The 23,823-nt window shown below is 36.0% G+C and overlaps 1 long non-coding RNA gene across 1 annotated transcript; it reads right to left on the reverse strand.

Annotated features, from left to right (window-relative positions):
• Positions 1 to 20,874: 20,874 nt before the first annotated feature.
• LOC139866928 (uncharacterized) lies at positions 20,875 to 23,367 on the reverse strand. The gene is made up of 3 exons (XR_011765692.1): positions 22,255 to 23,367; positions 21,772 to 21,828; positions 20,875 to 21,149 (listed from the first exon to the last, which is right to left on the reverse strand). It is a non-coding gene; the product is annotated as an uncharacterized lncRNA (long non-coding RNA).
• Positions 23,368 to 23,823: the final 456 nt, after the last annotated feature.

Raw genomic sequence — 23,823 nt, forward strand, 5'->3', positions numbered from 1 at the left:
GCAGCAAATAAAAGAGAGCATTAACTGTGGATGACAATGATTATAGAAGATAGAAACAGAGACTTTGAAATATAAGGGAAGATATAAAGCCCAACGACAAACCAAAAATTATAAACTATATATATCGATGCATTTAGCAATATAAAGACACGGGAGAACTAGAAACACTATAAACCCAAGAGTATAGTAGAAGTAAATAGATTCTTTCGGCGGTAGATGAAAAAGAAGAATGACCGATATGAAAGTTATAAGTATATCGAGAATCAGAACTGGATGGAGCATATTGATGAATACTTTAAAATATGAGTTGAGGGGGAAAGAATAGAAGGTGATGAAACATGACTAGGAACTTAGAAATCAACATATTTAACTCACACAATGACGGAATAAGTGAATCAAACCCTCTAGTGAATAGGTTAAGCTTTTTGTGATTAATTTAGTCATACCACAACTAAATCAAGTGTGATTAGATCAACACCTAGAGCTATTATTCACCACCTGGGTGATTTGGGTTGAGAGAGAATCGGATGAGCTCACCAGATCTGAGTGTGTGTAACAAATGAGAGGGTTAACCTAAAAATGAAGAACATAAGACTTTATATACCCCTGCAGTTAACTCACCCGTACGATTCATCCATCACACATACGAGTTGGCTTCATCAGCCGTACGGGTGATCACTCACTCGTGTCTTCTCATTTAGGTTGTAATTGTGACTTAGCTCAGCATCAATTGTGCGTATGAGCCTGTCAGCCGTACGAGTGAGGCTTCACTTGGACGTCTGACTAAGTCTAACATAGTCAAACATCCACATCTCGTTCCTGCAGTTGCTGTAACCACATACAAACACGGATAGGATAATAACGAACGATTATGGTGGCCTGTAAACTGTTGTACCTGCAATGGACGTGGGTAGATGTCTAGGGACTTGCATAAAATGCATCAACAGAAGGTGTGAGTTGTAAGAAAAGGAAGGAGGTGAATTTATAAGAAAATCTCCGACAGAACAATTAAAATGGACGATCGCATTTAAAGCGGATCCTAATTCCTTTTGTTACCGGAGAATCAAATCTTATTACAAAGATTTTCTTCAAATCCCTTGAAATCTGGAAATCAATCATATCTACGTCAAATGATAAGATGAAACTACACTTACTCATTTCACTCTTCTATGTTAGCTTCATTCGTACTCTTCATATAAATGGATTGTTTATCCAAATTATTCGCTGATGATAAAACTCTAATTTTCAGCCTGTATGCATCATGAAAACATACTTATTATCATTCATGACCTTTCCACTCAAATTTCGGGACGAAATTTCTTTAACGGGTAGGTACTGTGACAACCCAGAAATTTCCAATCAAATTTAAACTTTATCTTTATATTATTCCGACACGATAAGCAAAGTTTGTTAAGTTAAATCTCAAGAATTTTAAATTGTGTTCATACATTCATTATAACCTCGACCAAATTCAGACGATTCACGAACCGTTATATATAAATAAATATGTATATATATGTATATATATATATTATAACTTGAGAATATTAATAAAGTATTAAACGTATAATACTTTACGTGATCGTATTTATTTCAATATGTTTATCGATTGAATTAGAAGATAATATCAAATTGTTGATTTATCAGATACATTATGATATGATTACGAGTCTATGTTATGAGGTCCACTGTGATTTAAGAAATCTATTCTTTTTGACAACATTCGGAAAATGGTAAAGTGATTTATAAGTAAGAACGTGAAGTGTAAATAACTTAGATGTTGGATATCGACAAGTTAAGTAACTCGACATTTTTCATTAAGATGATTTCATACGTTTATTTAACCTTTGAACTTTATCCCATGCTTCACCAACAAACTGTAATTTAAAAACTTGAAACCTATTATGAATATATATGATTCTACTTTTTTTAAAACATTTTATGATATAACGATTTCCATTATTTTAACCTTTAAACAAAATGATTCTTAAAAATATATTTGGTTTTGGAAAACAAAATTATTATATTTATTTGATTTAGTTTCAAACGTACAAAAACGTTTTCAGTTTAAAAAGAACTTTATTATTAAAACATATATAACTTTTATAAATATCTAGAACCACTTTTGACAACTCATTACTTAACCAGTATGATAAAGATAACGATATTTATATTTTATTTTATTAAATATATATAACGATTTAAATTAATATTATATATATTTATACGCGTATTATACGTACATAGTTTTATACTTTTACTATACTTAAACTTTACCTTTACTTTATTTTTACTTTACTTTAACTTTAATAATTCACTTTAATAATTCATACTTTAATAATTCACTTTAATAATTCATACTTTAATAATTCACTTTAATAATTCAAACTTTAATAATTCACTTTAATAATTCATACTTTAATAATTCACTTTAATAATTCATACTTTAATAATTCAAAAATCTATTATAAATAGAATTCAATAGGTTTCATTATTTCATAGAAACTTGAAAATATTTTTCTCTAAACTCTCTCAATCGATTTACATATATATATTTACTCCGTATTATTTCAAGATATTATTAGTATACATAAAATATTACGTCAGAGTGCTGTCCGAGTGATTTCGAAATTGTTTTTCGAGTGGGATTGGATTAAGGAAATTATGGGTTATAGCTATGGAGGTGATTGGTATGGTTCATGGGTATGCTCGTGAGGTCAATATAGTGTTTATCATCTCCATTGCGTCTACGTACCTTTCCTGCAATATTGAATCTCAATATTGATACGTGAGTACTCATAATTTAACTTTTACATACTAATAGTGTATCCCTGACTAGTGCTCGAGTATATAGGATTATGCATGTTTGTACTTTTGATATTGCCTTTAGTTAGGTTATTTTGAATCCTGAATTAGTTATATATGCGACTGAGATAAGGTATAAGATATGCATGTCGTTGGAAAGCTAGCGAAAAATTAAGAACTTTTCATTTAGATATCGAATGATTTCGATGAACGGATTTGAAGTTATAGTCCATCGAATTTTTGTATTATTATTAAAAATGATTATTATTATCGTCGTTATTATCGTCGTTCTAGTTTTATCTTATTATTATTATTATTATTATCTTTATCAATAAAAGGATTTATCATTAAAAATTGTTATTTTTTTATTATTACTATTGTTATTATCGTTAAAGTTATAATTAGTATTATTATTATTATCCAATTATTATTATTATTATTATTATTATTATTATTATTATTATTATTATTATTATTATTATTATTATTATTATTGGTATTATTATTATTATTATCATTATTAATATATATATCATTATTTAAAAATGGTTATTGTTATTGTTATTATTATTATTACTATATTATCATTAAGATAATTATTAGTATTATCGTTAATAATGTTATAGTAACTATCATTATTAATATTAGTGTAATTAAAACAAATATTTGTAACACCTAATTATTTTGATTACTATTATTATCATTATTACGAACACGATATAAAATACGATTAAAAGCTATTAAACGAAACGATTAGGAAATAATGGGTAAGAGTATCATGATGAAATTAAAATATTATAAGATATTGATTTAGATAAAATTATCGTTCTTATTATTTTTATCATTACTATTATTATTAAAATTATCGTTAGTATTAAAACTATCATTTTAACAAAAATTATCATTTTAATAGAAATGTCATTATTACTATAAAATATCATTATTATTATTATTATTATTATTTTAAATAGAATTATTATTTTAAAGATAATATTAAAAATTATCGTAAATATTAAAGTTATCATAATTAGAATTATCGTTTTATCATAATGTCATCTTAGTAATTATAAATATTGATATTTTTATAATAATAATTATTATTACAAAATAATACAACTTTTACTTACTATCATTATAGATATTATTTTATCAAATAAATATTTGATACAAACATATTTTACTACGTGTAATAACTTACTTTAATAATACGTATCATATTATCTTTATAACATTAAATGAACCCTATAAATTTTATTACTTAATATATATAAAAGTATATTTTATTATATAAATATAATATAAAATTTTATTTATTAATAAATAAATTATATTATTTACTCTAATAAATCTTTTAAAAATATTTAAAAATATAAAACGACGATATTTAAACTATATATTAATCATGTATAAATTTTTGGAAATTATTTTGAGTCAAATTTACTTTTGTTGACTTTTGCATATTAGTCTCGAGCATTAGGATTGTGGTACACTATGACTTGACCTAATTTGTTAGACAAATATTGACCAACACATAAATATATATAATTAATTTAGGTTCGTGAATCCGAGGCCAACCTTGCACTTGTTCAATGACGTTATATGTATTTTTACTACAAAATACAGTATGGTGAGTTTCATTTGCCTTTTTACCCTTTATATTTTTGGGACTGAGAATACATGCGCTTTTATAAATGTTTGACGAAATAGACACAAGTAATTGAAACTACATTCTATGGTTGAATTATCGAAATCGAATATGCCCCTTTTTATTAAAGTCTGGTAATCTAAGAATTAGGGAACAGACACCCTAATTGACGCGAATCCTAAAGATAGATCTATTGGGCCTAACAAACCCCATCCAAAGTACCGGATGCTTTAGTACTTCGAAATTATATCATGTCCGAAGGAGGATCCCGGAATGATAGGGGATATTCTTATATGTATCTAGTTAATGTCGGTTACCAGGTGTTCACCATATGAATGATTATTTTTTGTCTCTATGCATGGGACGTATATTTATGAGAACTGGAAATGAAATTCTTGTGGTCTATTAAAATGATGGAAATAAATGATTATGATAAACTAATGAACTCACCAACCTTTTGGTTGACACTTTAAAGCATGTTTATTCTCAGGTGTTAAAGAAATCTTCCGCTGTGCATTTGCTCATTTTAAAGATATTACTTGGAGTCTTTCATAGCATATTTCGAAGAACGTTGCATTCGAGTCATTGAGTTCATCAAAGATTATTATTAAATCAATTTATAGTTGGATAGTGGATATTATGAAATGGTATACATGCCTGTCAATTTTTGATGTAAAGAAAGATTGTCTTTTAAAAACGAATGCAATGTTTGTAAAATGTATCATATAGAGGTCAAATACCTCGCAATGTAATCAACTATTGTGACTCGTTTATAATTTATATGAACGGGTCCTTTCACGTTGCACCTTGGAGTTGGTCAAACAAATCGTCAATCCGAGGAAATGGATAACGATTCTTGATCGTCACTTTGTTCAACTCTCGATAATCGATGCACATCCGCATACTACCATCATTCTTTTTCACAAATAAAACCGGAGCACCCCATGGCGAGGAACTCGGTCAAATAAAACCCTTTTCAAGCAACTCTTGGGTTTGATTTAACAACTCTTGCATTTCCATCGGCGCTAAACGATAAGGAGTTTTAGCAATAGGAGTAGCTCCCGGAACCAACTCAATGCGAAATTCAACTTTTCTTTTCGCCGGAACACCCGGTAACTCATCCGAAAAAACGTCTTCGAATTCACTAACCACCGAAATTTCACGAATGGATGGTGGCTCTTCACGAGTATTAACTACATGAGCAAGAAAAGCCCTTCCACCACTAACAAGAAAACGCCGTGCCCGTGTATAAGTGCATAATGGCACAAGTCTTCTTCGTCTCTCGCCATGAATAATTAGCTCTCCCCCACTTGGGGTCTTTACATGAATAGACTTTTCACGGCATGAAATGTCGGCTCTATAACGATCGAGCCAATCCATACCCACAACAATATCAAATTCACCCAAAGTCATCGGGATAAGATCGATTTTAAACGTTTCGGAACCAAACACAATATCACAATCATTACACACATCAACCCCTAGCACCGTCTTACCATCCGCTATTTCAACTCCTACCGGATGACTTAACTTAACTAGTGGTTTATCAAGTTTAGGCACAAATCTCGGAGACACAAATGAAAAATTAGCACCACTATCAAAAAGTATTCTTGCCGGATTAGAGTTAACCATGAAAGTACCTGACACAACTTTGTTGGATTGTTTGGCCTCATCATTGGTCATCAAGTAGTTGCGACCCCTAGCCGTACCCGTCGCTTTCTCTAACTTTTTCACTTGATCACCATACAAATCGGGACACTCTGACTTTCAGTGTCCTTGCTTCTGGCAATTAAAACATGTGAGCGTGTTCGTAACCGGCTTTGGGCATTCACGCGAGATGTGACCCTTTTGCCCACAATTATAGCAATTAGGGAGAAAACTTCTGGAACCACTCTTCTTAACGCTGTTAACACTTTCAGAGCCCCTCTTGCTAGAAAATTTCGATTGGCTCGAACCTTCGAATTTTCTCTTAGAAAAAGAGAAATCACTTCTTTTCGGAACCTCCTGCTCAAAACCCCGGGCTAACTCAAACAATTCATCAAAAGACTTATCCATTCCCCGACTAATCTTACACTTCAACTCATCGCTTAGTGTACGATAAAAATCTAGCATCAATTTGTGGTCATCACCAACATACTCCGGACAAAAACGAGTCTTTGCCAAGAAGGTAGACTTGAGAGTAACCAAGTCCATTGAACCTTGTCGCAAATTGTGCAACTCGTCCCGGATTTTATCAAGGTCGGAAGGAGTTTGATATTCTTTGAAAAATTCCTTTTTGAACTCTTCCCACGACAAGCTCATACATTGCTCTTCACCATAAAACTTAATTTTATCGTCCCACTACAACTTAGCCTCTTCACGTAACATACTAGAACCGTATCTCGTCTTCTTCTCGGGAGGACATTCGGCGGTACGAAAAGCCCCCTCGATGTCGGAGATCTAACATGTGCTTTTCAATGGACCTCTCACTCCATTAAACATACGAGGTTGAGCATCCTTGAAATTTTTGTAATGAAAGTCTCGCCTCCCATACCCATCATTACCATCACCCCCTTCGCCCCGAGGATGAATATTTCTAGCTTCTAATGCCTCTTCGATCGCGGCATTCATTCGCTCGTTTATTAACTCGGTTACTTGCCCATCAACCGATTCTTGGAAAACCTTTCGGACATCGTCGAGAAATTCCGCTATTTGCTTTTTGATGATGGCCTCGACCTTGGCCGTGAATTCGGAGTCCTCGCTCGGGCCTCCATTTTCGGTATCATGACCATTTCTCATCTTCATTCTACAAAACGGAATAGGTTAAACAACGAAACGAAGGACAAGTCAGAAATATACAACACCGCTCCATCTTGCTCAACAATCGTCGTACATCGCTTGTTTGAAACGACTTGAACCCGTAACAATGGTAGCTAATCATTGTTGCGTGAGCACGTCGCATTAACTCGCTAGTACAACGTCTATCTCGCTTGATGATTGCGAAACACAACACAAAACAATTAGTACAAGGTTAGATCACATAACCTAGGCACTAACCACACCCGGTCCGACCCGTCTCCTACAAGTCCCGCATGAACGCACACACGATAAAGTCTAAGTCTAGGCACCTATCTCAAGTCACCTAAATCCCTTAGACCATGCTCTGATACCACTTGAAACAATCCAACCCGTAACCAACACGACAATTTTTTTTTTAAATTTAATACACCATTAGCGCCCAATTAAACGGTTACATAATTCATTTAAATAATATCACAAGTTAAATGTTTACAAATGACACAAGGCCCTTACCAAATATAATACAAGTTCGACCCATTCAAAATGATAGTTTTAATCCAAACGACACTTGAGCATGGTTTGGGGCTAAACTACCCAAAACTCTAGGTCGACTTCCAAAAAGCTCCAACAAGCAACTAACAAGGGGTAACTAGTGCCCCATAACCCCCTTCCCCTTCTCCGTACCTGCATCTAAAAAGATAAACAACGAGAGGGGTAAGCTAATGCTTAGTGAATGCAATAATTATACACATACATATATAACCTACTTACATGCAATCACTTACAACAATTACCGCATACACGCTAGCAATATAGTTAGCATACCGTCGCAAAGTATAAAGCTAAAAACTCCAACACGCAACCTAGCAAAATAATAGCATATACTCGGACAATATAATATGCTACGCTACAACACATAATCATGGTTAACCAATCGTACAAAAAGGAAACGGTCCTCGCGAATGAACCGCTACCCACGCAGACGCCACTAGTATGCATCACTAGTCACTTGGGTGGTATCGCATACCCGAACTTAAAACCCACCCGTCACGTGAAATGTGGTATCGCATACCCGAACTTAAAACCCACACTTCCCGCCTACACACACATATGATGATAAGGTATCGCGTACCCGAACTTTAAACCCTCATCCCACGCCAACACGATGTGGTATCGCATACCCGAACTTAAAACCCACATCGCATTTCGCACAAGTAAATACATTACATACACACATGTATAATTATTCCACTCACCTTATCGCCTTTAGTGAACTAGGAATCAAGCTCGCAACCTTCAGTGTAATGCACCTATTGTAGCGACCCCGACAAATCGTCAAGTGACGGCGTCGGCTACGTGGGTCCCATTACCTGATTATAAGTCTTTAAGATAACGTTTGACCAAAATATATCGCCTTCATTTCAAAATAAAGATTTTTTTCAAAGTTTACAAGAATTGTTCAACCAAAAGTTAAGTTACAACGTTATAAGTACGATTGAAATCTAGGCGACACGGTTTAAAGTAAAGTCAAAAGACGCTCCATGAAATGCATGTATACTCGACATCGGATGCAAGTATCAAATAGTAAGCGGAAGCATATTTCACATATCGTGCAAGACCTGAGAAAAACATAGAAATCTGTCAACAAAAACGTTGGTGAAATCATAGGTTTAAGTAAGTAAGTACAAGTGAACCACAAGATTTGCATCAATGAAATAATAGTAATACATTCCAAAAGTTTGTTTCACGAGCACCCAATTATCAAAGCTTAACATTCCATCCATTGTATACCCCATCCATAGTGCTAGAACAAACACTGATTCTCGAAAATATATTTCATCCGTAGACGGTAGCGAACCGTCAAGGATGAGGGTTGTCAACCCATATGGCCATATAACATAAGTTCTCGCTTACACCCGGCAAGTGTAACTAATGATAATCGAATTGAGGATTTTTGTTCTAAACTCGTATGTAGAATGTTTGTTTTCCCGTTCTTGTGTTCACTTAGTTCAAAAGAATCGTTTATGTTTTCTCATCCCAAATATAAGTTCAAAAAGAGTAAAAGTGGGACTATGATCTCACCTTGAGTGCAAGAGTTAATAAAGTACTTCAACAAGTAAACGCGTGCAAAGACAAGGCTAGTCTTGACCTAAACATATAGGTTATATCAATAACGGTAAACGCAAACGGTCAAAGATGTTCAATTAGTCCTATGGCTTGTTACGACTCGATTATATTAACATGTGAATCAACTAGTCAAGTTTCATGCAAGATACAAGTAAATAATCATGTTAGAAAGGTTGCATAAGTATTTGGTTAAGTTTGACAAAAAGTCAAACTTGGTCGGGTCAAAGTCAACGGAAAAGTCAACATGGTCGGGTCGGGTCTCGGACAAATTTTCTATGCTAGTTATTCATATATAAGCATGTTAAAACAAGTTAAAAGTGAATTGGAGGTCTAGAACATCCCAAACATTTTTCGTGAAACGACCAACCAAAACAGCCCCTGGCAGGCAAATGGGACGGCGTCCCAAATGCCTGGACGGCGTCCCAGTGTGAAAGGCTGGACGGCGTCCCAGGGTGTAGACGGCGTCCCACTTTAAAGACCTGGACGGCGTCCCAGGGTTTTAGACGGCGTCCAGAAGGCTTTCCAGGAACTGTTTTGCTGAAACACAAGTGCACGAACCAAAAACCAAACAATCACAATCTATGATCCGCAAACAATTAGAACAAGTATTTTATATCACCGGGAAGGTATTTTGACAAGGAAAACACCTAGACATAATTCATCAAGTAATTCAACACTTACACACCCCAAAACCGCATTTAAACGTTCATAATCAAAGTTCAAGTTCTAAATATGCATTTCATGATTCGGGCAACCGTTTTACATGTATGATATGCCGTTTCGAAGGTGATCAAACACACATTGCAACAAAACACTTAACAACAATATCTCATAGCATTTGACGCATCAAAAGTTCATGTAGAGCTTATCAAACCCTAATCCAAGTTCACAAAATCACTAATCATGTTCTTGGAGTTTCCTTAATCAACCTATACATCAAAACGAAGCTAATGATACTAGTAACACTTTTAAAACATGCACTTTAACAATCTAACAACATTTGATCATCCAAAATCAAGGATTTAGCAAGTAATTTTCATATTGAACTAATTACACCAAAAACAACGAATCGAGCATACAAATTACATACACGACATCACAATGAGCCATAGACGCTAATTAACAACTTTATAAGTCAAGAACACGAATTTAAAGAAATCTAGTGTTTTAGAAATGTTACCCAAATGAGATGAAGTTGGTACCAAAACGAAGAGGAAGTTGTAAGGAGCTCAAATATGTAATTTGTTTTGCAAAATACCCGCTAGATCATAAATGGATGATGAATCTTTGTGTTTGGAGTTAGAGAGAAAATGGAGGAAGTAATAAAATGGAGGAGGTGATAATGAAAGGGTGGAAAGGGTTTGACCCTTTGACCTAGTCAAAGGTTTGAACCCTTGGCAAGTTTGGTCCCTCAACTATGAATCGGGTGCGGGAATTAACCGAACGAATTATTTTAAATTTCACGAGAGTACGGGAGATATTAAATTCCGATAACGAGAATATTTAAAATGTTACTTAACAAAGGATACGAATCTAGATACGAAGGGTATTATTTAAAAAGAAAAAGACGGGCGTTAAAATAATTTAACGGAAAAATGCGGGATGTTACATTATCCACACCTCAAAAGAAATTTCGTCCCGAAATTTAGTTGGAAGTAGTAGTCGATATCTCTTACTCGAGACTTTACGTTGTCAATGCTATGAATAAGTGAAAGTACGTTCTTGAGGGTTCTCATGAATTTGGATAGTCAGGGTTTTACGTTGCATTAAGGTTCGGTTTTTACGATCCCCGGTTTCAACTGGTTTTCCTATGAAGAGAAGTTTGTCATCGATAGTTGATGTATCCAGCAGGATTGCACGTTCCTGTTCCGCAGGACACGTTTCTAAGTTTGTTACACGAAATGTAGGGTAAACGGAAACTTAATTGAGTCGGAAGTTCTAAACGGTAGGGAGCGGTTCCAATACGCCCCAAGGTTTCAAAAGGGTTAACATGTCGCGGGTTTAACTTTCCCTGATTCCCGAAACGGATTACACCCTTCCAAGGTGCGGGTTCTCAATATTACACTGTTACTAACTTGGGATTCGAGAGGTTTACGTCGAATATCGGTATAGCCCCTTTGGCGACTACGGGTCGTCTTGAGTGAACGATCTTAAATGTTGTTTCTTGATGGAGTTCAGATTCGGTGATTTGCTTTGGTTAAATGAACAGGGGTATGACATTTGCGGTCATATAGGGTTTCGGAAGTGCTGCGTTAATATACGTGTGATAGCTGTCGTTGTAAGAGGAACTACTAAAGGTGACAACACCAGTCTGTAACATGTCTTTCCAAGATTGAATCGTACATTTGCTCGGTTCGTCGGTTGTGGGAGATACACGGTACATGTGTCTAAGCGGGTCTCCAAGGTTTCTTGTAAAACTAGAAGTGAAACGAGTATTTCGATACGGAATAATTGACAAAGATACACCGTGTTGGAATAGAATCTATTAAGATACGTTTGAACAAGTCAGTTAGGGTTCGAAAAATGTTCGTTAGGACTATTCACCCTCGTGGCGGATACTAATGTAATATGATGAATTTCTCTATCCATGGAGAAATGTTACAAGGAGTTCCCTTAAACGGAAGTGCGAGCGATAAAGATAGGAGTGAAACGAGGACTTAGAATAGGATGAGCTTACATCTCGAGGTTGCCATAACGTGCCTCTAGTTGTAAAAAAAAAATGAAGTCTGAAAGAGAAACGAGATAGTACACGTAATTGTATAGTTCGGGGTTGAATAATGGTTGGACGATTATCAGTGACGCAAGGGCGTTAAGTCAAAGAAGAGTGAAGTATCGTTGGATTGTGTGTTATCTTAAATTCCAGTAATATTAGACGGTGACGGTGAAATAACAGAGGTAGGTAGTGTGGTACGGGATGACGAGAAAATTGATCGGATCCACAATTTAGTATTCGAATTCTTCGTGCAAAATAACGAATTTTAGTTAGGTTGATTTTTTTTTTTTTTTTTTGAGTCGAGAGAGTATGCCTTTCGGCGTTCAAGTAGAAATATTTCCATGTTTGAGTTCCATCTGTTGCTCTACGATTTTTAACTAGAAATGTTGGTGTGAAGTATCACGCTCAAGGTGCGAACACGGAGAGGTTTAAAGTTTTCCTTAGTGAGTTAACGAGTTTAAAAGTCGTGTAACACGAGAAAAGTCAGAAATGAATCTTCGGTAATAACAGACGAGATCTAAGATTTTTACGAATACAAGTCCGAGTTGGTAGAGTTTCCTGATTACATGTGGCTTGATTTCGAGATTGATTGTAATGCCTTGACCATTAACATCATGGTCTAGAAAATTGGACTTCGTTCAACAGAAATTCTCACTCGGAGAATTTGGTATAGAGTTGCTCTTTTCTCAAAAGTTCGAGCGTAAGATGGTGATGTTGTTCGTTTCCCTTCTTTACTTAAATAAGTTAAGATGTCATCCATAAATACGATAACAGCTTTGTCTAGATAAGTTGCATACGTGGTTTAGGAGGTTCAGGAATACGGACGGAGTCCTAAATAAATCAAACGGTACTAGGAGAGATTTACAACTAACGTTGCGAGTTCGGAAAAATGGCTTAGGAGACATCGTCTCCCTTAACCCCCAATTGATGGTAACCAGAACGGAGGTCGTTTTGGAATGCACACGGGATTCATGCAAGTAATCAGGTGGTCATGGATACGAGGAAGAGGGTATCGGTTTTCAACCGAAAATTATTTAGTTCACAATAATCTATACCTAGTTGTAGGGAAACAATTTCTCCTTAACGAATAGGTTCTGAGCTCCCTAGTTCTATAGGTGTCAAGTCAATATTCTTAACGTATATCCTCCGATAGAATTTATAGACACACAATATCTTTCCGTTGGTCGCTTAAATTGCCTAAGTAGTATCTAAGGGAAAAAGGTGGAATGTAATGAGTACAAGTCAAAGTCTTGGTTGTAAAATGTCTAGCGGTAATGGAATCGAATAAGTATGAAGTATACAGTTTGTTGTGAAGAAACGTACCCGTTATTAGTCCATCGTCGTTCCGGGCATCCTAGGTGTCGATGTTGAAGGTTCAACGGCGTGCGTTGGGGTTGATTTTCTTATTTGGGCACACATTCCTAAAATGACCCAGTTGGCCACATTCGAAGCAAGCACCCGTTCTGTGTGCGTTGGGCATCTTTCGAGCGACGGGTCCTTGGCGCCGGTGGCGAAACCTGCCACATCCTTCAAAGTGATGCTTGTGGCATTCGTTACAAAAAGGTAGTTTTCCGGCATAGCCTTTCTTGTCGTTGGAGGTAAAAGGCTTCTTGGCGGGGTTGTTGTTATTGTTGTGGTTGCTTGATTGAGAGGCTTCCCATGTTCTTTTGTTGTTACTCGGGTGGTTCTCGACCATTGGTGCCGGTGCTTCCATTTCATTCGCCGTTTCTAAAGTTTGGCGGGCCTTGGTTAAAGCCTCTTGTAGGTTAGTGGGTTGGGATGCCATTACCCCGTGTTGAATGCTCTTAGGGAGGCCATCCATGTAAAGTTCGACTCTTAGGGATTCGGGAGTCATGAGATTTGGACACATTGAGACTAGTTCGGTGAACCGTTGATTATAAGTTCCGAGGTCATTCCCGACCGTTTTTAAATTCCTTAGACCCTGTTCGAGCCTCCGAGTCTCGTCGCGCGGGAAGTATTCGGTGATCATTCTTTCTCTTAATTCGGTCCAAGAGAGTGTGTGGGCTTCATCGCTTCCCACTAATTGTACATACGTGTTCCACCATGAGAGAGCAATACCGGTGAAAGTGAGGGTGGAAAACTTGACCTTATCTTGGTCTCGACAACCGCTTGTGTTAAAAACGGTCTCCATTTGTTCAAACCATCGGGTGAGAGTAACCGGTCCCCCGGTTCCATCGAAAGTGGGAGGATTGTACTTCATGAAGTTCTTGTAGGAGCAACCTTCGATTGAATTACCGGCTCCATGATTGTTGTTGTTAGAAAAGTGATCGGCCACGGCCGTACCCACGGCGGTGGTTATCATTCGTTGAAGAGCTTGTTCTAGAGTTTCGAGAGGAGTATTGTGTTGACCTTGGTGAGCCATTGTTCCTTCATGAGACAAGAATATCGTTGGTTAGTATTTTCAACAATACTAACCATGGCATGGAATAAGGATAGAGAGAAAATTTTCCTTGACTCGCCTTAAATTCTCTATGTCATAATGTCGGAACGTCCATGTGAATCACCGTAATATAATCCCGGAAATTATATTACCCTGATTCTCATGTGCATTTAACATTACTTCATAAAGTCAAGGTGGCGCATCAACAAAATTTATCAACGTAAGATCAAGATCGAATACGAGTTAGATATGATAGAAGAGTTCGAGTATAAATGCACAATTAGTCAAATAATTCCTACTTCAGTCTATATGCCGGTTGTAGTCTAGATTCACCTATGTACCCTATGACTCGGGGTGGACACAAATGAACTCTAAATCCCTACAACCAAGGCTCTGATACCACTTGTAGCGACCCCGACAAATCGTCAAGTGACGGCGTCAGCTACGTGGGTCCCATTACCTGATTATAAGTCTTTAAGATAACGTTTGACCAAAATATATCGCCTTCATTTCAAAATAAAGATTTTTTTCAAAGTTTACAAGAATTGTTCAACCAAAAGTTAAGTTACAACGTTATAAGTACGATTGAAATCTAGGCGACACGGTTTAAAGTAAAGTCAAAAGACGCTCCATGAAATGCATGTATACTCGACATCGGATGCAAGTATCAAATAGTAAGCGGAAGCATATTTCACATATCGTGCAAGACCTGAGAAAAACATAGAAATCTGTCAACGAAAACGTTGGTGAAATCATAGGTTTAAGTAAGTAAGTACAAGTGAACCACAAGATTTGCATCAATGAAATAATAGTAATACATTCCAAAAGTTTGTTTCACGAGCACCCAATTATCAAAGCTTAACATTCCATCCATTGTATACCCCATCCATAGTGCTAGAACAAACACTGATTCTCGAAAATATATTTCATCCGTAGACGGTAGCGAACCGTCAAGGATGAGGGTTGTCAACCCATATGGCCATATAACATAAGTTCTCGCTTACACCCGGCAAGTGTAACTAATGATAATCGAATTGAGGATTTTTGTTCTAAACTCGTATGTAGAATGTTTGTTTTCCCGTTCTTGTGTTCACTTAGTTCAAAAGAATCGTTTATGTTTTCTCATCCCAAATATAAGTTCAAAAAGAGTAAAAGTGGGACTATGATCTCACCTTGAGTGCAAGAGTTAATAAAGTACTTCAACAAGTAAACGCGTGCAAAGACAAGGCTAGTCTTGACCTAAACATATAGGTTATATCAATAACGGTAAACGCAAACGGTCAAAGATGTTCAATTAGTCCTATGGCTCGTTACGACTCGATTATATTAACATGTGAATCAACTAGTCAAGTTTCATGCAAGATACAAGTAAATAATCATGTTAGAAAGGTTGCATAAGTATTTGGTTAAGTTTGACAAAAAGTCAAACTTGGTCGGGTCAAAGTCAACGGAAAAGTCAACATGGTCGGGTCGGGTCTCGGACAAATTTTCTATGCTAGTTATTCATATATAAGCATGTTAAAACAAGTTGAAAGTGAATTGGAGGTCTAGAACATCCCAAACATTTTTCGTGAAACGACCAACCAAAACAGCCCCTGGCAGGCAAATGGGACGGCGTCCCAAATGCCTGGACGGCGTCCCAGTGTGAAAGGCTGGACGGCGTCCCAGGGTGTAGACGGCGTCCCACTTTAAAGACCTGGACGGCGTCCCAGGGTTTTAGACGGCGTCCAGAAGGCTTTCCAGGAACTGTTTTGCTGAAACACAAGTGCACGAACCAAAAACCAAACAATCACAATCTATGATCCGCAAACAATTAGAACAAGTATTTTATATCACCGGGAAGGTATTTTGACAAGGAAAACACCTAGACATAATTCATCAAGTAATTCAACACTTACACACCCCAAAACCGCATTTAAACGTTCATAATCAAAGTTCAAGTTCTAAATATGCATTTCATGATTCGGGCAACCGTTTTACATGTATGATATGCCGTTTCGAAGGTGATCAAACACACATTGCAACAAAACACTTAACAACAATATCTCATAGCATTTGACGCATCAAAAGTTCATGTAGAGCTTATCAAACCCTAATCCAAGTTCACAAAATCACTAATCATGTTCTTGGAGTTTCCTTAATCAACCTATACATCAAAACGAAGCTAATGATACTAGTAACACTTTTAAAACATGCACTTTAACAATCTAACAACATTTGATCATCCAAAATCAAGGATTTAGCAAGTAATTTTCATATTGAACTAATTACACCAAAAACAACGAATCGAGCATACAAATTACATACACGACATCACAATGAGCCATAGACGCTAATTAACAACTTTATAAGTCAAGAACACGAATTTAAAGAAATCTAGTGTTTTAGAAATGTTACCCAAATGAGATGAAGTTGGTACCAAAACGAAGAGGAAGTTGTAAGGAGCTCAAATATGTAATTTGTTTTGCAAAATACCCGCTAGATCATAAATGGATGATGAATCTTTGTGTTTGGAGTTAGAGAGAAAATGGAGGAAGTAATAAAATGGAGGAGGTGATAATGAAAGGGTGGAAAGGGTTTGACCCTTTGACCTAGTCAAAGGTTTGAACCCTTGGCAAGTTTGGTCCCTCAACTATGAATCGGGTGCGGGAATTAACCGAACGAATTATTTTAAATTTCACGGGAGTACGGGAGATATTAAATTCCGATAACGAGAATATTTAAAATGTTACTTAACAAAGGATACGAATCTAGATACGAAGGGTATTATTTAAAAAGAAAAAGACGGGCGTTAAAATAATTTAACGGAAAAATGCGGGATGTTACACCTATCACATTATGCATTTAATTAACATACAAACTAGTGGGATTAACCATCAACACTTAACTCTTGAGCATTTAATGACCCAAATGCATTAAATGACTCACTTACACCAAAACCGTCTATTAATGGCCATGACTCATCATAAGTCACTAAGAGTTAGTGATTAGAGTCTACTAACGCCAACTAACACCACTTATAGGCATTTCATACCCACCTCACCCATACTAGGTCAACAATCACCCATGTAACCCATTTTAAATACTTATACATACAACTTTGGTCAAACTAAACCCATTAACAATATTCCATCATTTTATATGTGTTTTAGTGACTAACAACTCAATTAACACTTACAAATCTCACTTTACATGACCAAGCCCTAGATCAACACCTTTTGGGTTTCCTTGCTTCAAGTTAACCCAATTTCACCCATTAAACCCCCAAATGGGTCTTACAAGTTTCAAATGACCAAACCCTAGCCATAAATTAACTAAAACTCAAAACACGGAGTTAAGACTTACCAATACTATCCACTTGTAGCTAAGAACGAGGAGAACAACTTTACTTCTTGCTCCAAAGATCAAATCTCAAGTCTTCACTCTCAAATCTCACTTTGAATTCAATTGGGTTTTATGTTTTGAGAGGAAATAGAGAAAGAAAATGGAAAAGAAATGAATAAGAATGGATAAGTGGTTGAGATTTAATGCCCCAATCAGATCTACACGTGAAAAGACGAAATTACCCTCGAACTACTCATTTTAAAAACTGAATTCGGAACCAGCTGCACAGGAAGGTCGCGCCCCCTTTCCCGCGGCGCGACAAACAACATGAAATTCAGGCTGTCTTGATCGACTCCTGATTCTGATCTGTGTGTAAAGTCGCAGCGCGACACCACCCACCGCGGCACGACATTAGGCGTGGCCTGACCAGTTTCTTGACAACTAAACTAACTATTGATTTCGTGATTCTTACGCCCCAATCTTACTTCGTATATGCAACTAGACATCACAATGAAGTTTTACACGACTTATTACACCCTTAAGCCATGCGCACACTCATACATGTACACGTTCTCAAGTGTGTGTATATATATATATATATATATATATATATATCACGTACGCACCGAATTAACACTTTTAAAACATTTAAACACATATACAAACGAACTATAAATGTTCTAATGATTAAATATGTACCTTTAGACATGTACGGAAAACGGATTGTTACAATATGTTTTTGGCTCCTCCAAATGAGAGGTAATGTCCTCTATTTAAAGGAGAATGTTACGCCTCTAGGAGTGCACCTTTGTTCTTGCACACTTTTTGTGCGAATTTTTGCACAATCAAGTGCTGATTCCTGCACAACATAGTGTGGATTGCTGCACAATGTAGTGCCGATTGCTGAACAATGTAGTGCTAATACTTGCACAATATTAATCTATGCACAATACAGTAATATGCACACTAGCAAGTCCTTCATGTTCGGAATTATAGTGTCATGCGCACATACGAACATTATCAATTTAGTTACTGAAAAACTAAAGAACTATATTGTTAACTAAAAATATTATGTAATTATTTATTTTTCCAAAAAAGATTAAATGTTGTAATTTCATAACGTTGTGGACTTAGACTACTCTTATCAATGACGCCTTGTTTCACAATTACACTGTCACATCAGCGTCACATCAACATTTTATTCTTATCACTTACCCACCACACAAAACAACACTAGCATTCATGACATACCCATTTACTATCAAATAGACCTACCAAAATTAATTAATTATTACATTGTATAACTTTTAATGCATCGGGTACAAACAAATAAACCAACACCTTCGTTCTTCGTTATGCTATACAACGACATATTGCATCATGATCCTCCCAACGAAGTTCCTACGGCGCTCGCTAGCAACGACGTCTTTGCAACGGCAACTCAACGGCGTTCCAACCGCGCTATTGATATTAGTAGTCAAGAACTTGATTTTTGGATTTTATTTTTTATCTAACTTATTCTATATGGTGTGAAATGATTTGGGTATTATAATGGATTAATAAGTGGGACTAGTATTCGATCGTGTGGTTTTCAAATATAATGATTATTTTGTTGTTAGCTTATGATGTTATGTTTAGACTTAAAAAAATGGTTGAAAGTGTGTTTGTGACGGTAGTTGGCAAATGATACTAGTGGTCAAATGGTGGCTTTTTCCTTGCACTTTCTTGGAGATCGTATATCGTATTCGTATACTTACATTATATTATATTGTTATTATTTTAGTGGTGTATGTGGCGTTCACCTACCTCCCTATTGTATAAAATAATCAGTAAATTAAAAAACTATGTTGACATCAGTTAAGTCTTTTTGTTACTTGAAATTGACAATTATCACACAATACACTAATTCAATCGACGGTATTGTTCGATGAAATAATCATTGTGATGTTGGTCCTCGCCTATTTGGGAGTTCGATTCCCCGGGACAAAATATTGTACACAATGATATCTCCTGATCTTGAATTTCACCCAAGGCCGTCTTTTACACATTACCTTGCAGGGGCAGCGGGAGGGAGAGTTTTACCGCCATGCCCTCGGATTAGTCCAGGGTTTCTTCAGGGCAGCAGTTGAGGGCAACTTATACAACTGCGGGAAATGATTGCGCGAGGGTTTAATCCCCCCGAGTGATTCCAAACTGCTATTCAAATAAAAAAGTTCGATGAAATAGTCTTAACTTTGTGATTGTCAAAAAAAAACTACGGAGTATAATTTTATTTTAGAGTAATTACTGTTAGTGGACTTTTAGATATAGCTAGGCCCATTGTATTTGTATTTTCATTAATATCTTGGTCCGTTATATTAATTGTATTTGTAATCATTTATCGTTATGAAAATTAATAATATATCATTACAAACCAAGCAAATACTATTCACGAGATTGTTAAATTCAAGGGTATTTTTGGCATGCCACATATTGCTTCCAGACTCCCTCACCCATTCTACCCGTCTGCAAGGGCGTAACCCATTCATCCATACCTAATTCCGATCTGCTTCTCTCTCACCCTCCTTCTCGACATCACCCTCACCACCATCATTGCCCGCGTAACCATCAACGCCACCCTCTTCACCATTCTTCGTCTAATTCGTCGTCACCTACCTATCACCAATTTCGATGAACAGTAAACCTATGAATAGTTATCAGGAAGGACAACCACCACCGCTGCTACATCTGACGCCTTCGATATTGTTGATGTTACCACCGTCATCGCCGCCATTATTGTGTACTTAGTTGGTGTGAATTGATAGTTGTCCGGATTTTAATTGGTAAGTCCCTGCTTTGATTACAAATTTTTCATAGTAGTCCTACCATTTGATGTCTGTTGTCGTATCGATTAGTTAACTTTCAGGTATTACTTTGTTTCAAGCTGTTTTAGGGTTTCTTTATCTACATGATTGATTAGTTAGTAATTTTGTGAAACGACCTTGACTCACTTCCGAAAAACGACAATTTTATATATATATATATATATATATATATATATATATATATATATATATATATATCAAGTTCAAAACACTTGCATCAATTGCAACCTGCTTATTTACGTACTTACATACCTTATAACTTCTTTACAACCACTTTATAACATTATTGAGTTTTAACAAACCGTAACATAACAGAGGTGGTAATTTTGACCCATTACCACTATTAACCTCAAAAGACACCAAAATAGAGCATGGTTTTTAGGACTACTACCCAACTTAACCAAGCTACTTAAGCGTACGCAATGCCTCCCCGCAAATGCCCTTCAACAAGCTATTATCCAAGCTTACCCTTTCCTTTTCCGATGTTCGAATCTATAAAAGATTAAAACACAAAAATGTAAGCTAACGCTTAGTGAGGATAATAAACATATATAAATATACAAAAAATCACACAATTCCTCATATCACCATTAAATCACTAAGGTAACATGTAATTCTAAATAAGCATGTTATCTCATACAAATACACATTCACTATCACCAATTCACTAATATAACATGTAGAAACAAATATAACATGTTACTACAATAAACACACAATTACATTACGGTTATGCCCTACTTAGTTTCGCCATAACAAATAACACCATATTGTGATTACGCCCTACTTGGTTTCATCACAATACACAATATCACATCGTAATTACACCCTACTTGGTTTCATCACAATGTACTTGGTTAACCCTACTTGGTTAAACCAAATCACATCACATCTTAAGACTACACCCTACTTGGCTTCGTCCTAAGACCATATGACTAATTATAAATAGTTAAGTCATAAATCACTAAATGACCAACCCTACTTGGTTAGTCAAACATTAAGTGAACTAACTTAAATTAGCTAGTCACTTCACCACTTGGATAAACCTACTTGTTTACCCATTAATACACACGTATACACAATTATGCACACATACATATATTTATTAACTCACCTTGATGAATTTTTAGCAGGTAAATCCTTCAGTCCACAAGTAGTTGATGCAAGTCACCTATTACATCAGACAACACAAACTATATATCACAATTTAAATTACACATACACAAGACACTATCACAAGTGCAACTTAACCCAATTGTACTTGACTACTATTGACCAACACAATTCAATACATACTTATGTACAAAATCAAACCCTAGTTTGACCAACTCAAGTCAGTACCCAAAACTGATTTATCTCAACTCTTTAAACGCATGGTCAATAGTAACACAATTACAAGCAAACAGGAATTACCAATTGCTTACCCTCAAGTCAACAAATCAACACCCAACCCAAAACCCACATTCAAGTGTTACACAACCATTTACTAGACTCAATAAACCCAAAACCTTATGGTATAAGGGTTTATCACCTTTAACACCTCAAACCCTAACACCAATTCAAAGATTAAACATAAATTTCGAATTCTAGGGTTTACCTTAAGTAGCAATTGAAGTCTAGTAGCTAGAGCAACAAAGAACAAGCTCTAATTTGGGTTGAAATTGCCTCCTTTCTCACCAATTCAAGGTTTCTTCTTCACTAGGGTTTCATACACAATTTAGAAACAAGTCTGGAAGTTTGAAGATGTAAGAATGAGGTTTCCAGACTCATCTCCTCCTCTTATCACGTTTTTCTTTTTCTTTTTTATTTTTATTTACACAAACAGTCCCTCGATTTTGAAACTTGTCAAAAACAGCCCAAAATATTTAATAAAAAGAATGGATGTTACAACTCTCCCGCACTGGGACTAGATCACGTCCTCGTGATCCAAGCTTGATGAACCGACGGGAAGTGTTTAATCACAAACTCTTCCGTTTCCCAAGTGTACTCTAACTCTTTACCGTACTTCCACTTTACTTTAAATGATTTAGTCAGTTGATTTCGAATTTGTCTCACTTGTTCATCAACTATCTCAACCGATTCCTCAACAAAACCAAGTTGCTCATTAACTTCAATCTCATCCAATGGCACAATCGTAGACTGTGCAGTTAAACACTTTCTCAAATGAGATACATGGAAGGTATTATGAATTCCTGAAAGTTTCTCGGGCAATTCTAATTTATACGCAACTTCACCAACTCTTTCTAGAATTTTAAAAGGTCCAATGTAACGAGGACCAAGTTTACCTCGTTTTCGAAATCGAATTATCCCTTTCCAAGGTGATACTTTAAGCATCACCATATCACCTTCTTGAAACTCGATTGGTCGCCTACGTTTATCCACATACGACTTTTTCCTATCTTGGGCCGCTTTTAATCGTGCACGTATATTCTCAATCTTCTGATTTGTCTCAAGTACTACATCGGTAGTTCCTATTTCTTTCTGCCCAATTTCACCCCCAACAAATAGGAGTTCGACACTTTCTACCATAGAGCATCTCATATGGTGGCATTCCAATACTAGTGTGATAACTATTATTGTACGAGAATTCCACCAACGGTAAGTGCTCATCCCAATTTCCACCGAAATCAATCACGCACGCACGAAGCATATCCTCCAAGGTTTGGATGGTTCGTTCGCTTTGACCATCTGTTTGAGGATGAAAGGCGGTACTGAATTTTAATTTAGTTCCCATATCCTCGTGAAACTTGAAACGACCTTGACTCACTTTCGAAAAACGACAATTTTATATATATATATATATATATATATATATATATATATATATATATATATATATATATATATATATATATATATCAAGTTCAAAACACTTGCATCAATTGCAACCTGCTTATTTATGTACTTACATACATTATAACTTCTTTACAACCACTTTATAACATTATTGAGTTTTAACAAACCGTAACATAACAGAGGTGGTAATTTTGACCCATTACCACTATTAACCTCAAAAGACACCAAAATAGAGCATGGTTTTTAGGATTACTACCCAACTTAACCAAGCTACTTAAGCGTACGCAATGCCTCCCGGCAAATGCCCTTCAACAAGCTATTATCCAAGCTTACCCTTTCCTTTTCCGATGTTCGAATCTATAAAAGATTA

This window comes from Rutidosis leptorrhynchoides, chromosome 1 (genome assembly GCF_046630445.1).
Source record: "Rutidosis leptorrhynchoides isolate AG116_Rl617_1_P2 chromosome 1, CSIRO_AGI_Rlap_v1, whole genome shotgun sequence".
Taxonomy (NCBI): Eukaryota; Viridiplantae; Streptophyta; class Magnoliopsida; order Asterales; family Asteraceae; genus Rutidosis; species Rutidosis leptorrhynchoides.